Below are 15,135 nucleotides of genomic sequence, written 5' to 3' on the forward strand. Positions count from 1 at the left end.
GACATACTGTGTGGGGAGGAGGATCACAAGCTCACGGTGCAGTGGGGGCTCAAACTCTCCAACTGGGGCTGTTTGGTATGCATTTCCTCTGCCAGATGCTGCCTCCAGCTGCCCTGGATACCACAAAAAGATCTTATGCAAGAACTTGATAGGAGGTAGGTGCCTCTTTGGGTTTCTAAGCATGAATTCCTAGGGAAATTCTCAGCATGGAGATATGATGCAACAGGGGCAAATCCATCAACAGAGCTCAGAGTATGTGCTCAGTCAATGCCTTCTTCAGCACTTTGCAAGGGTCTGTTAAATTAAATTCCATACCCACAATGCACTATAGCTGTAGGGATATTATGTGCTTGCCTTTTATTTTCCTATTTTTAAAATGTATAGTCCCTTGATGGGGTGATAGCTGTAGATTGCAGTTGTCCATGTATATTTTTTCTCCTTCCAGTGCTCCTGTGTTTTAAGCAGCTGAACAGCAGGCAAGGAGTCAACGGTGAAAGCTTCTCTGATTTGAAGTTGTAGCAGTGTAGCAAGCTTCAGCTGTTGGGTTTTTTTCCAGGAGACCTTCCAGGGGGGAAACTGCTGACAGTTCCTACAGCATTTAATTCATGGGATTATGGAATTGCTCTTCATGCAGTCTGTTTAATTTATCACATTCATTTGCTTCTCATCCTTCCTCTAAGAAGCTCAGGATGGGTTACTTGGGGAGTGGAATTGATACCATTTTACCTCAAAACAACCCTGTGATGTAAGCAAGGCTGAAAATGTGATTGGTCCAAGGTTACCCAATCAGGTTCTAAGAGAGGTGGGCGATTTGAACCTGGATCTCTGCGGTTTATGTATGACTAACCACTCCAGCACAACACCGGTGTGCTCTATTTCTTTCATGGGTTTGAAACAGGATATGGAGCCCATTGCTTAATTTATATATATATAAAAAATAGAGGCATCAGGACATAAAGATACACAATCAGCTACCCACACTATGATCCTAGATGTAAAGTGGGGGCAACAAGATATTGGATTCAGTAGGGAGGTAAATTTGCCCAGAACAAGCTCAGAAGTACTCCTCTTCAGTCAGTCTTGCTGGGACTGAGAGTGGTCTGGAAGCAGACTCTGTAAGTGGATACTAATTGCACTGGCTTCCAAATGACAGATACCTTTGAAATAAGGTTTCTGCCCATTGGCAGCCAATACAAGCAGTTGTTGGCATCCATTTGTCTCAAGAGACAATGGAATGCACCTCCGGAGGTGAAGTCAAACTGCTGCATCAGCAGCACCCAAGTGACCTCTCCAGAGCGCAAGCTTGGGCAGTGTTTATGGAGGTCCTGGGCTGTCCAGACGACAAGACCCCTCTCTCAGCTTCACTGATGTGGTCCAAAGGAAAACAGAGCAACACATTCAGCACCAGTTTGGCTGCAGAAGTTGCCAGAAGGAGGCATACAAGGCACCATCCAACCGACTCCACTCTGGATTTGTGTATGGATTACTCCTTAGCCTTTTCTTTTCCCAAAGATATCCCACAAGGCAGTGGAGGTTAAGGATAGAGTTTTTCTTCTCCTAGATGGGCTACCTTCCCAAGTTATAGAATCATAGAATCATAGAGTTCAGAATCAGGCTATAGAATCATAGAATCATAGAATCATAGAGTTGGAATAGACCACAAGGGCCATCGAAGGAGACTCCACCACATCTGACGAACCCCATCTGCTCCTCAGAGGTGGAGCTAGCTGCTCTGGCACCTGAAGCAGCGTGCACCCAGTGGGTGGGGCTGTTGGGACCATGGGATGGAAAGCCAGCTGGCTTGGCCCCAGCCAGAGTGTCTCCCCTCTCAGCCTTGCCACTGCAGAGATCCATCAGTCACCCTCCTCCGAGGTACGTTCATGATTCCAACTATTTAGCAGGAGCACACATTACACAGAAGAGTAAACACACAACAGATCAGGCTCGAGGCATGGATACTATACTAAACTTTTGTTGTTGTTGTTTAGTCGTTTAGTCGTGTCCGACTCTTCGTGACCCCATGGACCAGAGCATGCCAGGCACTCCTATCTTCCACTACCTCCCACAGTTTGGTCAGACTCATTTTTGTAGCTTCGAGAACACCGTCTAACCATCTCGTCCTCTGTCGTCCCCTTCTCCTTGTGCCCTCCATCTTTCCCAGCATCAGGGTCTTTTCCAGGGAGTCTTCTCTTCTCATGAGGTGGCCAAAGTATTGGAGCCTCAGCTTCATGATCTGTCCTTCCAGTGAGCACTCAGGGCTGATTTCCTCCAGAATGGATACGTTTGATCTTCTTGCAGTCCATGGGACTCTCAAGAGTCTCCTCCAGCACCATAATTCAAAAGCATCAATTCTTCGGCGATCAGCCTTCTTTATGGTCCAGCTCTCTCTTCCATACATCACTCCTGGGAAAACCATAGCTTTAACTACACGGACCTTTGTTGGTAAGGTGATGTCTCTGCTTTTTAAGATGCTGTCTAGGTTTGCCATCGCCTTTCTCCCAAGGAGCAGGCGTCTTTTAATTTCATGACTGCCGTCACCATCTGCAGTGATCATGGAGCCCAAGAAAGTAAAATCTCTCACTGCCTCCATTTCTTCCCCTTCTATTTGCCAGGAGGTGATGGGACCAGTGGCCATGATCTTCGTTTTTTTGATGTTGAGCTTCTGACCATATTTTGCACTCTCCTCTTTCACTCTCATTAAAAGGTTCTTTAATTCCTCCTCACTTACTGCCATCAAGGTTGTGTCATCTGCATATCTGAGGTTGTTGATATTTCTTCCGGTGATCTTAATTCCGGCTTGGGATTCATCCAGCCCAGCCTTTCACATGATGAATTCTGCATATAAGTTAAATAAGCAGGGGGACAATATACAGCCTTGCCGTACTCCTTTCCCAGTTTTGAACCAATCAGTTGTTCCATATCCAGTTCTAACTGTAGCTTCTTGTCCCACATAGAGATTTCTCAGGAGACAGATGAGGTGATCAGACACTCCCATTTCTTTAAGAACTTGCCATAGTTTGCTGTGGTTGACACAGTCAAAGGCTTTTGCATAGTCAATGAAGCAGAAGTACATGTCTTTCTGGAACTCTCTAGCTTTCTCCATAATCCAGCGCATGTTTGCAATTTGGTCTCTGGTTCCTCTGCCTCTTCTAAATCCAGCTTGCACTTCTGGGAGTTCTCGGTCCACATACTGCTTGAGCCTGCCTTGTAGAATTTTAAGCATAACCTTGCTAGCGTGTGAAATGAGTGCAATTGTGCGGTAGTTGGAGCATTCTTTGGCACTTCCCTTCTTTGGGATTGGGATGTAGACTGATCTTCTCCAATCCTCTGGCCACTGCTGAGTTTTCCAAATTTGCTGGCATATTGAGTGTAGCACCTTAACAGCATCATCTTTTAAAATTTTATATAGTTCAGCTGGAATATCATCACTTTCACTGGCCTTGTTATTAGCAATGCTTTCTAAGACCCATTTGACTTCACTCTCCAGGATGTCTGGCTCAAGGTCAGCAACCACACTACCTGGGGTATACGAGACATCCATTTCTTTCTGGTATAGTTCCTCTGTGTAAACTACACATTTATTATATATAAATCAGGACAAAGAAAAACATGGCCTCTCTCCTTGTCGTTCTTCTTGGAGAGAGAGAAAACAAAAGCAATACAGAGTGGATGTTCCACTCACGTGCTGGAATGTAAACAGACATGTGACATGTAACAATTCCACGTATCTGCAGCAGAGGGCGGGGTGCATGTCCCAGGGGTGCACCCCCCCTGCAGCAAGCATCTTGGGTGGGGGGTGACACCCCCCCGGGATGGCACCCAGGGCAGACTGCACCCACCGCACCCACCTTTCTCCACCTCTGCTGCTCCTCCCTTCCCTTTGCAGCACATGAAGAACCTTAACCATTGGACCCACTATTGGCCTGTCTTCACATGCAGGGAAATTCCCTAACTCAGCAAGAGTTTGAGACCCATTGGCTCCCCTTACCTGGTTTAGCTGGCATATCAAAGCCGTTTCTGGGATGTGGCTGCTGTCACATGCCGACAGCTTCTAGGACTCACAGGTGAAAGCTAAGTGCAGGGTGGGAACCGAAGGTGGAAAAACTACCCCAGAAGGAGATGCCACCCCATACACCCTATGCAAACAGTAGCATTTGATGAATACAGGAAAGAAGGTGAAAGACCTTAACATGCTGCCCTACAGATGTTGCTGGACTTCAACTGCCATAATCTCTGACCATTGGGCCATGGTGTCTGGGACTAGGGATAGAGGAGAAATCTGATTCAGTTCTCATTTAAAGGTGAGAACTCACTTAAAGGTGAGAAAGGTGCAAATTTGTGCTTTCTGAAACAACAGATAAACCGAAACTCAGCTATCCTTTGAAATTCACACTTCTCTGAACTTTGCAATGCAGTACTCCAACCAAACAGTGTTTACAAACCTGCATGTATTAAGGAGAAGTGTGTTGAAAAAGGAACATATTCATGAATATAGCATATGAAAATGCATTATATTAGGGGAAATTGCTTGCAAAAAAACACCAGGCGTACAAAAATGTGTTTCCTTGGAGAAATTCGCATTAAAATGCTGGTGAACTCTCAAGAGAATTTCTTTAAATGAATAAATAAAAAGAATTCTCCAATTGCTGCAGAAATGTGGAGAACTGAATTTAGGACTGGAAAAACAAGAGAACCAAAACTGGCAGATCCTTCTACCCCCAGCTAAGAATTATGGGAATTATGGGCTTCAGACCCTTCGTCATCCAGCACCACATTGGCTACCTTTGGTCTTGATACTAACCCAGGTATGAAGGGCATTGATTACATGCAGTCCCACCCTCTCTAAAAGGATAATGTGTTAATTGACCTTCACTGTCAGCCTTCTATCATGATTGTGGTGAGGCTGTTCTGAGCTCCATATCAGCACGCATATTGCATGTTTATGTTCTCTTTTATCCTGGACACTCTTCTTGAGGGAGGGGAGATTCTATTTAGAGCTCTAGGTGAGGCATATTTTGAATGCACTTGACAATAGGCCATGGCATTCTTGCCAGAACAGACCATTTATTGATGCTAAAATTGCCCCATGCTTTAATTAACTTCTGTTACCAAATATTCAGCCTGTTGGGCATGATTTGATAGCTGAATTCAAATTGCCGCTGGAAGCATGGCTTTTAAAAAACTAATTCCTTTCTTCGAGTAGCGAAGCGGCAGGAAAGGAAAGAGTGGTTTGTTAAGAAAACAATAGCATAGAAAGTAAAATACTGAAAATCTCTTTGGGGGACTGAATGAATACAGGGCTGGCAGGATAATTAGCTATGCCTGAAGACAAAACAAATGAGACAAACGAAAGGACCAGTAGAAGCCATTTTATGGTATTGCATTGTGTTTTTGTACTCTCAAGCAAAAAGTCTGCAGTTAGAAGTTCTGCGCTATTGTAGGTAGCCCAGATTGCCTGTCACCCACATTTGCCAAAGCTGCAAAGGCAAATAATTTGAGAAAACCATCACATTATTTCTCTGTTTGATGTTAAGAACATCAGTGCTCTTCCAACAACAGTTGAATGTGGCTGTTGCAGAAGAGTATGTCCTATTAGAGAATAAACTGTGATAGAAGAAAGCCATTTTTTTATTTTAAAAAATGGAATTTGATTACTGGTTTTCCCTCACAAATAGCTTTCATTTCAAAATGTTGCATTTCCCTACCACATAGAAAGCCAATTTTTTTTGTACACGAAAGTTGGGTCCCTAGGAGGTGTCCCAGGGACCATAGGATTCTTCAGTACAGTCATACCTTGGATCTCGAACGCCTTGGCTCCCAAACAAATTGGCTCCTGAACAATTGAGTGTTCCGGTTTTTGAATGCTTTTCGGAAGCTGAACGTCCAGGGCAGCTTTTGCAGCTTCTGATTGGTTGCAGGAGCTTCCTGCAGCCAATCCGAAGCTGCACTTTGGTTTCCAAATGTTTTGGAAGTTGAACGGACTTCGAGAATGGATTCCATTCAATGTCTGAGATATGACTGTATTTCCTGTCTGAGGGCAGAAAGAGAGTTTCACCCTCAAAGAGGGATATCCTCTGGGAGGCTGAGGAGGGCTTGCAACTGATACCCCTTCAACATCACAGAGGGCACAAAGGAGGCATTCTAGGAGCAGGTTGAGGGCATGTCAGGAGAACCACAGGAAATAATGATGATGATGATGATGATGATGATGATGATAATGTCTTCCTGTTCTCCCAATATGGGCCCCAAACAGAGGATAGATGAAGACAGGGCTTGTTTTTCTCCCTCAGGAACCAAAATGTCTTCTTGGGCCAGTCCTGGCTCAGACTTACTTCCTAGAAAAAGCCTTCACAGGAGTCTTAGGCCGAACAGTTCAACCGAACAAAACCCAAAGTAGAGCGCTCCTCTTCCAGCAGCCTTCTGAATCATGTACTGTCTCGGTTGAGGGGGAGTAGTTGAGGCTGCCAACCTTGCTTAGAGAAAGTGCCTAGGAATCTGCCACTGTAGCAAGAAGTGATGTAGAATGGGACTTATCCGACGTGTCACCCTATCTGAAAATAGAGGGAAAGGATGTTCTGGAGTGGCAGTGATAAGGAGAGAATGCAAGTCACCTGTGACAGGGAAAGAAGAGGAGATGACAGCGGTAATGGCAACAGCACCAACCACTGCTCAAGCTCAGGGCTTTGTTGCTGTGACTCATTGCCTGCTATGGCACCATCTCATGCTCAGCCCTCTGCTACTGGATATTTAATTTTTCTTCTCCTTCAGTAGTGTCCCAAAGACTCCTAATGTGTGGTTCTGGGAGCTACATGTAGTATATATGGGTGCTAGCTTTCCATGTAGCACAAGCTCTCTAATAGCTTTTGGATTGAGGCCCTCCCTCAGGGGGCACATGCTGCTTGGCAGAATATAACGTCCCTTGGGCACAGGCCTGCTTCAACTCAGCTGGAGCTACTTTAGGTGGATGTGACCCAGTTACAGGATGAAAGCCTTAGGCGCAGCTCGAATGGAGCTGGCTGAGGGGAACTGATTTGGTGGGAAAGCTTTCAAGTTTGGAAACTCAGAGGATGGGAGCTGAGGGAGAGACAAGCCTTTGTAAAGAGGAGTGGGTGGGAAGGTAACATGAGGTACTCAATTTCTAGAAAGAGCTTTGTTCACAAACAAGAACAGCTGTTTGTGAACTGGGAACAATCACAGGAGCATACCTTCCCCCCATTCTGGATTAATTGATCTGAAATGGATGTATCTGCATATTATTTGGGCACATCATTAAATAATATATCCTCTCCTGCCTCCCTAATCATCCCCACAAAATGTTAGAGTACCTTTGACCTAAGAGAAAACCTATTGCAGACCTCTATTAAGAACCCTGCCAATAACCTTATATAATCCTGTTAATAAACCTGTTTGGTTCATAGTTGTCAACTTTTCCCTTTTCTTGCGAGGAATCCTATTCGTAATAAGGAAATTTCCCTTAAAAAAAAGGGAAATGTTGACAGCTATGGTTTGGTTACGAATATCTGTGAAGAGCCTGACAAAACATTGCCTTGCTCCAACAAGCTGCTGAAACGTATCACATGCTCTACAACATGAAACTAGATGATGTTGAACTACAAGTTGAACTACAAGATGATGTTGAACTACAAGATGATGTTGAACTACCACTGAACATGCTGGCTACAGCAAATGGGGCTTGGCCCCACGACACCTGAAGATCCACAGCTTCCCCATCCCTGCCTTAAGTGAACACAGTATGGTTGACATCCATCTGTCTCAGGAGGAGTGCACCTTTGAATATGAAGTCAGACCATTGGAGAGTTACAGCCCCTACTGTGAACGTGCCAGCCCCCCGGCCATGGCCTGGTCTGGGAGCGCACTCAGGTGTCCAGTGACCCACCTCCGGTGGAGCTGTGGGCATGCTAATGCATCAGCAGAGTAACAGCTAGAAGTGCAGGCGTTGGCATCTCAAAAGCTTCCTTTATTTACAGATCAAAACAACAAACATGGCTAGTGTAAGCAGCAGCTTCACACATCTGCTCTGTCCAAAAGCAACAAAGGGAAAAAAGAAATACAAAAGCACATAGGACAGAAGTACAGTGTCTAGTTCCGTTCCCACACTCCTATCACAAAGGAATGTAAACAGTGGATCACAAGATCCAACCAGCAATGGAGAATGAAAATACTAACATCCTCCCCCTTTTCATGACATCATTGCTGCAGATTTTAGCACATTAGCAGCCTATTTACAGAGACTGATATAGGAGATACATGTTTTGTTGCTTATTTGCTTACTTAATTTAAATTATTTATATTGGTTGATTGATGGATTGGCAACTCAGATAGCTATGTGACCTACTTTGCAGAGGGCAGCTTTCTATTTTGAAGGGCTGTCAGAAGACTGTCCTCTGTTTGAAGGTCTCCTCTGTTTGAGTGCTGCCCTATCCAGATCTGGCTTAAAAACAAGGAACCATAAAAATTGGATGGAGGGAGCAGGAACCTTGGAATTGCCCAGCAACTGTTAGCAGATCCTGGTCAGCAGACTGAGAAGGCACGCAAGTCACCTGGTGTCTTCCCCACTACTGAATTATATCAATTATTTCTAAATCTGCATCTATACTTATTTATTAACAGATGACATTTGGGCACCCTGAAAAAATGAAAGCAAAAGTATTTAAAACCAGCATAACAACACTGTAACAGTCCAGTAGCAATACCAATGAAACATTTAAAACCAGTACTGTACAAGGAAACAGGAAGATTAGCTAACTCTTTGCAACTCTTGGATGAACAAAGTTTTAACCTGCTGTCTAAACTCTATCTGTGGGGGAACCTGGTGAATATGGCATTGAGCAAGGCTTTTCTCTATAGTGATGTCCCCTGTTGTCGTCCCTCTCCAATATTCACTTCTATAGATACATTCCCAATAGCCCAGAACACTTTTGCCCTTGCTTAGATGTCATAAATGGATACTTCATGTTGTCATTTCTGGTTTCTTTTGGTATTGCTGTTGATCCTAATTGTTTTATTATTGTGGTTTTAAATTGCATTTTAGGATTATGTATTTTTTATTGTTTTGGTTGCTATATATAAACCTCTTAGAGGTTGCTTTGTGATGAAAAGCAGTTTAGAAAAGCAGTCAGCACCCATGTACAAGATAAACAGAGCTACCCAAGTCCCCCCCTTACCCTGGGCTGGTTGGGGGGCTTGGATGGAGTGGAGCTTCCCCTCCACTCAGCTCTGCTGGCTTAGCCAGCTTCTCACAGGTGGTGCAGCCCCACTAGTGAAGACCAGGAGAAAGCCCTAAAACAGGGTGACCCCAAGGCAGGGGTGGGGCTGAGATGGACTAGGATCCGCTGCATCCTGAGCCAGTCCCATTGCTATCTGGATCCGATTTGGCTTGGAGCTGAGACAGGGTTCGGGCCTGAACACCTTCCCCATACCCTGCAACTTTCCACCGCAGCCACCATGAGAAATGACTATTAGAAAGGTGCTTTCAGTTTGCGGAGGTGATCAGCGTAAAACAACCATTCAAGTTACACAGGAAGGCGAAATTATCACAAATGTGAAATGGTTTTACATAGAACAAAGAGAAAAATTACCACAAAGGATTGCTAGGGGAAAATGTTTCCGTCCCTTTGGCAAATATCTAATCGCTACCAAGATGATTTCTCTCCCTCTCTTTTTTTACCCAGCCAGGTAGCTCTATAATTAATTTAATTTGAGAGTTGGGGCTGTTGTTCACTCAATTAGACATCTGCTTCTGTCCCCACCATTTTAATGACAGCCAACTTGCCTGGGGCCATTATGACTTGCGTAGAATTACGACCAGCTAATAAAGCCCCCATAGACATGGTGATTATGTTTTCTCTTTGGAGAGAGAGAGAGGGGGGAAAAAACATGTTTTGATCTCTTCTGTTTCAGGAGCCTTTGATATTATTAGCATTATTTTATTCAAAGGACATTAAAACAAATCTTCTGAATGGCTCTTGGATGCATTTTAGGCCCCACCTACACTAAAAATTTAAAGCAGTATTGTCACGGGAAATGGGGTTGCTTGTGTGTAAACCTCCAGCTGTTCCAAAAACTGCTTGGAAGTTGGTGGTGTCTTTCCCTGACTGAGCAGCCGAGGTGCTGCTGCTGCTCAGTCGCTGGATGAATCCGTGAGTGGGTGTTTCCTAAATTTCCTCCAACATAAAAGCTCCTTGACTGACATCCTTCGCCTCGCCTCTCTGCGCGTAACCCTTCTGCGCAGAGTGGGCGTGCCCAGAGGTGCAGCTCCGCTCTCTTCACTCCCTTCAGTGCCAGCATCCCGGAGCCTCTCCTCCGAGGTGCTGCCTCCCTCCTCCTTCTTCCTGGTGTCACCGGAACATTCTTCCCCAGATGACTTTCTCTCTCTACCCTTACTCGTTCCCTCTTCCGCAGAATCGGGAAGCACCTCCTCTCCCCTCTGCTCCGATGTCAGTTCCCTGACATCCACCTCCCTCCCAGGGCCCTCCTCTCCCCCCGTCCTTCCCTCTGACGGTGACGCAGGAAACCCTCGGAAAGAACTCTCCTCTCCACCTGACGATTCAAACACCCCTCTCCATTTGTTGCTGTCTCTCCCCTCTTCCCAATCGGATTCTTCTTCTGGCCAACCCCCTACCTCCTCTTCGGAAGCTGGAAAACCCTCAAAACCTTCCTCCTCATCGGTGGTGCCAAATTGCTCCCTCCAAAATCTCTCTGGTGGTTTGGCCTTTCTCGGGTACCTGCTATGAAACTCCTCCTGCAGATACTCATTCCTCATTTCTTCTGCTGGGACCCACGCGTTTTCCTCATCTGGCTCCCCCTCCCATGCCACCAAATACTCCCCCCTCCCCCCTTTCCACCTGGAATTGAGAATCTCAGCTGCATGTCCACTGAGTTCCCTTTCCTCCATCTGTGGATGCAGGGGTGTTTCATTTTGCTGACCCAGACACTCCCTCCCTTCCCTGAAAGGTGAAAGTAAGGACCTGTGAAACACCGGGTGCAGTTTCATGTGAGATGGCATTTTGAGCCTAAAGGTCACCGGATTGACTTGCTGAATTACTTGGAATGGTCCCAGCCTCTTTGGCCGTAGCTTCTTGCACCCTCCTTTGAACGGCAACCCTTTGGTGGACAACCACACCTGGTCCCCAACTCCTATGTTTTCCCCCTCCCTGCGGTGCCGGTCTGCCTGCCGCTTATACACTTCTTTGGCTCTCTCCAAGTTTAACTTAAGTTGTTGGTGTAAAGCCTGCATCTCTTCCACAAACTCCTCTGCTGCGGGAACACCCCAACTTCCCTCCCCTTCCCCAGGGAAAGCCCTGGGGTGACACCCGTAATTTGCCATAAACGGGCTCATCCCTGTGGACACATGCTCTGCATTATTGTATGCAAACTCAGCCAACGCTAATTTGTCCACCTAGTCCTTCTCCCTCTCGTTGATGTAGCAGCGTAGATATTGTTGCAGCACGCTGTTGGCTCTCTCTGCCTGTCCATTGGTCTCCGGATGCCTGGCCGTTGTGAACACCACCTCCACGTCCAGTAGGCTCATAAGCTTTCTCCAGAATCGGGACGTGAATTGCCGGCCTCTGTCGGATAAAATTCTCAAGGGGGCGCCATGCAACCTGAAAACATGCTCTACAAACAACTTGGCAGTTTCTTCTGCAGTTACCGCATGCGAGCACGCAATAAAATGGCACATCTTTGTCATCAAATCAACTACCACCATAACTGCTGTTTTCCCCCTGGCTTTGGGTAAATCAGTCATAAAGTCAATTGATACCACCTCCCATGGTTTCTCTGGTGTAGGTAAGGGTTCCAGTAGCCCTGCAGGTGCTGACCTCTCCCCCTTCGCTCTCTGACAAATCTGGCACCCTCGTACATACTGCTTCACATCCTCTCTCACCCGTGGCCACCAAAACTGCCTGGTGACCAGTAACATAGTTTTATGTTGTCCAAAATGTCCTGCCGTGGGGTTGTCATGCATCTGTTTGAGTATTCTGTTTCTCAATTCCCCCTCAGGTATGTACAAGGCCCCCCTATAGTACAATGCTCCGTCCTTAATTTCAAACCCCCCCGGAGTTTCCCCAGTGATACCAATTTCTCGGATTTTGGTTTGTGCATATTGATCATCCCTCGTCAACCCGGCTAGCTCTTGCCTCCCGACGAACACTCCCCCACACACCCATTTGTCCTCGGGAATAACATGTCGTGCTTCTGGTCCTCCCTCCCCTTCCTCGTATTCAGGCTTGCGAGAGAGGGCATCTGCTCTCACATTTTCCTTCCCGGGCACGTACCTAATTTCAAAATTAAACTTGGAAAACTCCTGAGCCCACCGCACCTGTCGTTGGTTGAGCACTCTTGCCGTTCTCCAATACTCCAGGTTCTTGTGGTCAGTACACACCTGGACCTTGTGCTGTGCGCCTATGAGAAAATGTCGCCACCGTCGGAAAGCCTCGTGAATTGCCAGCAGTTCTCGATCGTACACTGTGTAGTTTTTCTCCGACTTGTTAAGCTTCCTGGAAAAGAAGGCACACAGTTTCCACTCCCCTTTTGCCTGCTGAAGCAATATCCCCCCTACAGCTCTGTCTGATGCGTCCGTCTCTAGCCTTATCGGCTTCCGCAGATCCACGTGCAGGAGCTGCTCTTCTGATGCAAACGCCTTCTTGAGCTTTTCAAAGGAACTTTGGGCCTCCTCCGTCCATACGAACTTCTTCTTGCTGCTGAGACAATCTGTTATGGGTGCTGTTAAATGAGCAAAGTTCTGGATAAACTTCCGGTAAAAATTTGCAAACCCCAAAAACCTCTGTACATCCTTCCGGTTCTTGGGAGGCTGCCATTCTATCACGGCCTGCACCTTGCCTGGGTCCATGGCCAGACCCTTCGCTGACAACCTGTATCCCAGGAACTCCACCTCTCGTGCATGGAATTGGCATTTCTCCAGTTTGACCCACAGCTGATGCTCCTGCAGCCTTTTCAGCACTTCTCTGACATCTTTCACATGCTGCTCCTCATTCTCTGAATAGATGAGTACGTCGTCCAGAAAAGCCACACAATTCTTGTACAGCAGAGACCCCAGCACGTGGTGCATGAAAGCTTGAAAGGTGCTCGATCCCGATTGTAATCCGAAGGGCATAACTAAGTACTCAAAGGCTCCCAGAGGGGTGAACATGGTGGTTTTCCATTCATCCCCCTCCCTCATCCTTATCAAGTTGTACCCCCCCCCCGAAGGTCCAGCTTAGTAAAAATCTTCCCCTTCCTCACCCTGGCCAAAATGTCACCAATCCTGGGCATAGGGAAGGTCACAGGCTCGGAGACCCGGTTTACGGACCTGTAATCTACGATCAAGCGTAATTCTTTGGAGTCTCTTTTGTCCACAAAGAACACTGGACTGCCCCACACCGCCCTTGATTCTCGTATAAAGCCCCTCTTCAGATTCTTGTCAATGAACTTCCGCAACTCCTGCATCTCCCTATCTGACATGGCATACAGCTTACCCACTGGTAACTGAGCCCCTGGGAGTAGGTTGATTTGACAGTCAAAGGGCCGGTGAGGGGGTAGTCTATCCGCCTCTCTCTCGCTGAAGACTTCTTCTAGGTCTGCATACTGAGGTGGTACTCTCCCTTTTTCTCCCACCACCATCCCTGCCACCCTGGCTACTGCCATCCTCGAGGTTTCCCCTCCGTGGCAATGCTCTACGCAGTGAGCTGACCCAAAGGTGACTGTCCGCTGGTGCCACCCTACTACTGGGTCGTGCAGTGCCAGCCAACTCATTCCCAGTATGATGGGTGGTCCTGCTAGGGTGGCTATGTGAAAGGCAATGGTCTCAGTGTGTCTGGAAACCGTCATTTTCATGGGAGGGGTCTGGTGGGTTACATCCCCTCCCAAAAGTTCTCTCCCATCTATTGTGGTTACTTGCAGGGGATGTTCTAAAGGCACCACCTGGAGCTGGTGTTCCAGTGCAAAATCCTTGCTAAAGAAGTTGCAGGAGCTGCCTGAATCCAGCAGCGCCTTCACTTTGATGGGGTGTCCATTTGGGAGTTCTAGCACCACCTCAATTGCGATGGCTGCTCGGGGGGGGGGTCTGGTTTGGGCACTACTACTGGTTGCTCGCCTGGCTGCTGTGCCCTCCTTCCTGCAGCCAAGCCCTGCCGTTTCCCGGCTCCTCCTTCTTTTCCTCCTCACTCCCCACAGCCCCCACCATTCCTTGCCATGCCTTCTTCTGAGGGCATGCTCTGGCAAAATGTCCCGGCTGCTGGCATAGGAAACACCTCTTATTGGTTTTCCCCTCCTTCTTACGCACCTCGCTGGAGTTTGAAAATCCGCGCGTGCTGGCTCCTCCAATCTCCATTGGCTCCTCGGGCGGCGCTGCCGGTGCTGGCATGTCTGGAATCCGGTTCTCCTGCCAATGCTCAGCTCTCCCTTCCCGCCTTTCCAGCGCGCGCGTCTCTTGTCTGACTCCCACAGCGAGCGCCAACTTGGTCAGCTGGTCCATCAATTGAGGGTGGGGCGAGCGGGAAAGTTCGTCTCTCACCCAAGGGGATAAGCCCTCCTCAAACAACATTTGAATAGGTTCCGAACTCAGATCCCACCCAAGTTTATGGATCAGCATAGCAAATCTCGACCAGTACTCTCTCACTGACTGGTTCCCCTGTTTGCACCCCATCAGTTCTTTGCGCGTCACACTCAATTCCACATCGCTGGAAAACATGTGATCCATCGCTGAGAAGAACTTTCTCAGGTCCTTTAAGGCAGCGTTCTCCGCTGCCATTAAGGGCCGAACCCAATCTCTGGCTCGCCCCTCGAGGTGCCCCACCACGAAAGCAACTCGTCCCCCATCGTCGGCAAAGTCATCGTACTGCAGGTCCAACGCATACTGCACTTCTGTTTTAAAAGCGTTGTAATCCCTGGGGTTGCCCCCAAACTTCTGCACAAGTCCCGGTACCTTTCTTGCGATGGGGGTAAACTTCCCCTGGGCGTCATGCATCCTCCTCTCATCCAGCCGCGCCGCCAGTAGAGCCAGTTGCCTCTCCATATCTCGGTTTCTCTCCTCAAGACTCTGTCCGCCTCTGGCTCCCTCTCCTGCGCCTGCTCCTTCTGTTTGACTCATGACTGTTCCCCAGGGCTCTTACACAC

This window comes from Podarcis bocagei (genome assembly GCF_964188305.1).
Source record: "Podarcis bocagei genome assembly, chromosome: 10".
Classification (NCBI taxonomy): Eukaryota; Metazoa; Chordata; class Lepidosauria; order Squamata; family Lacertidae; genus Podarcis; species Podarcis bocagei.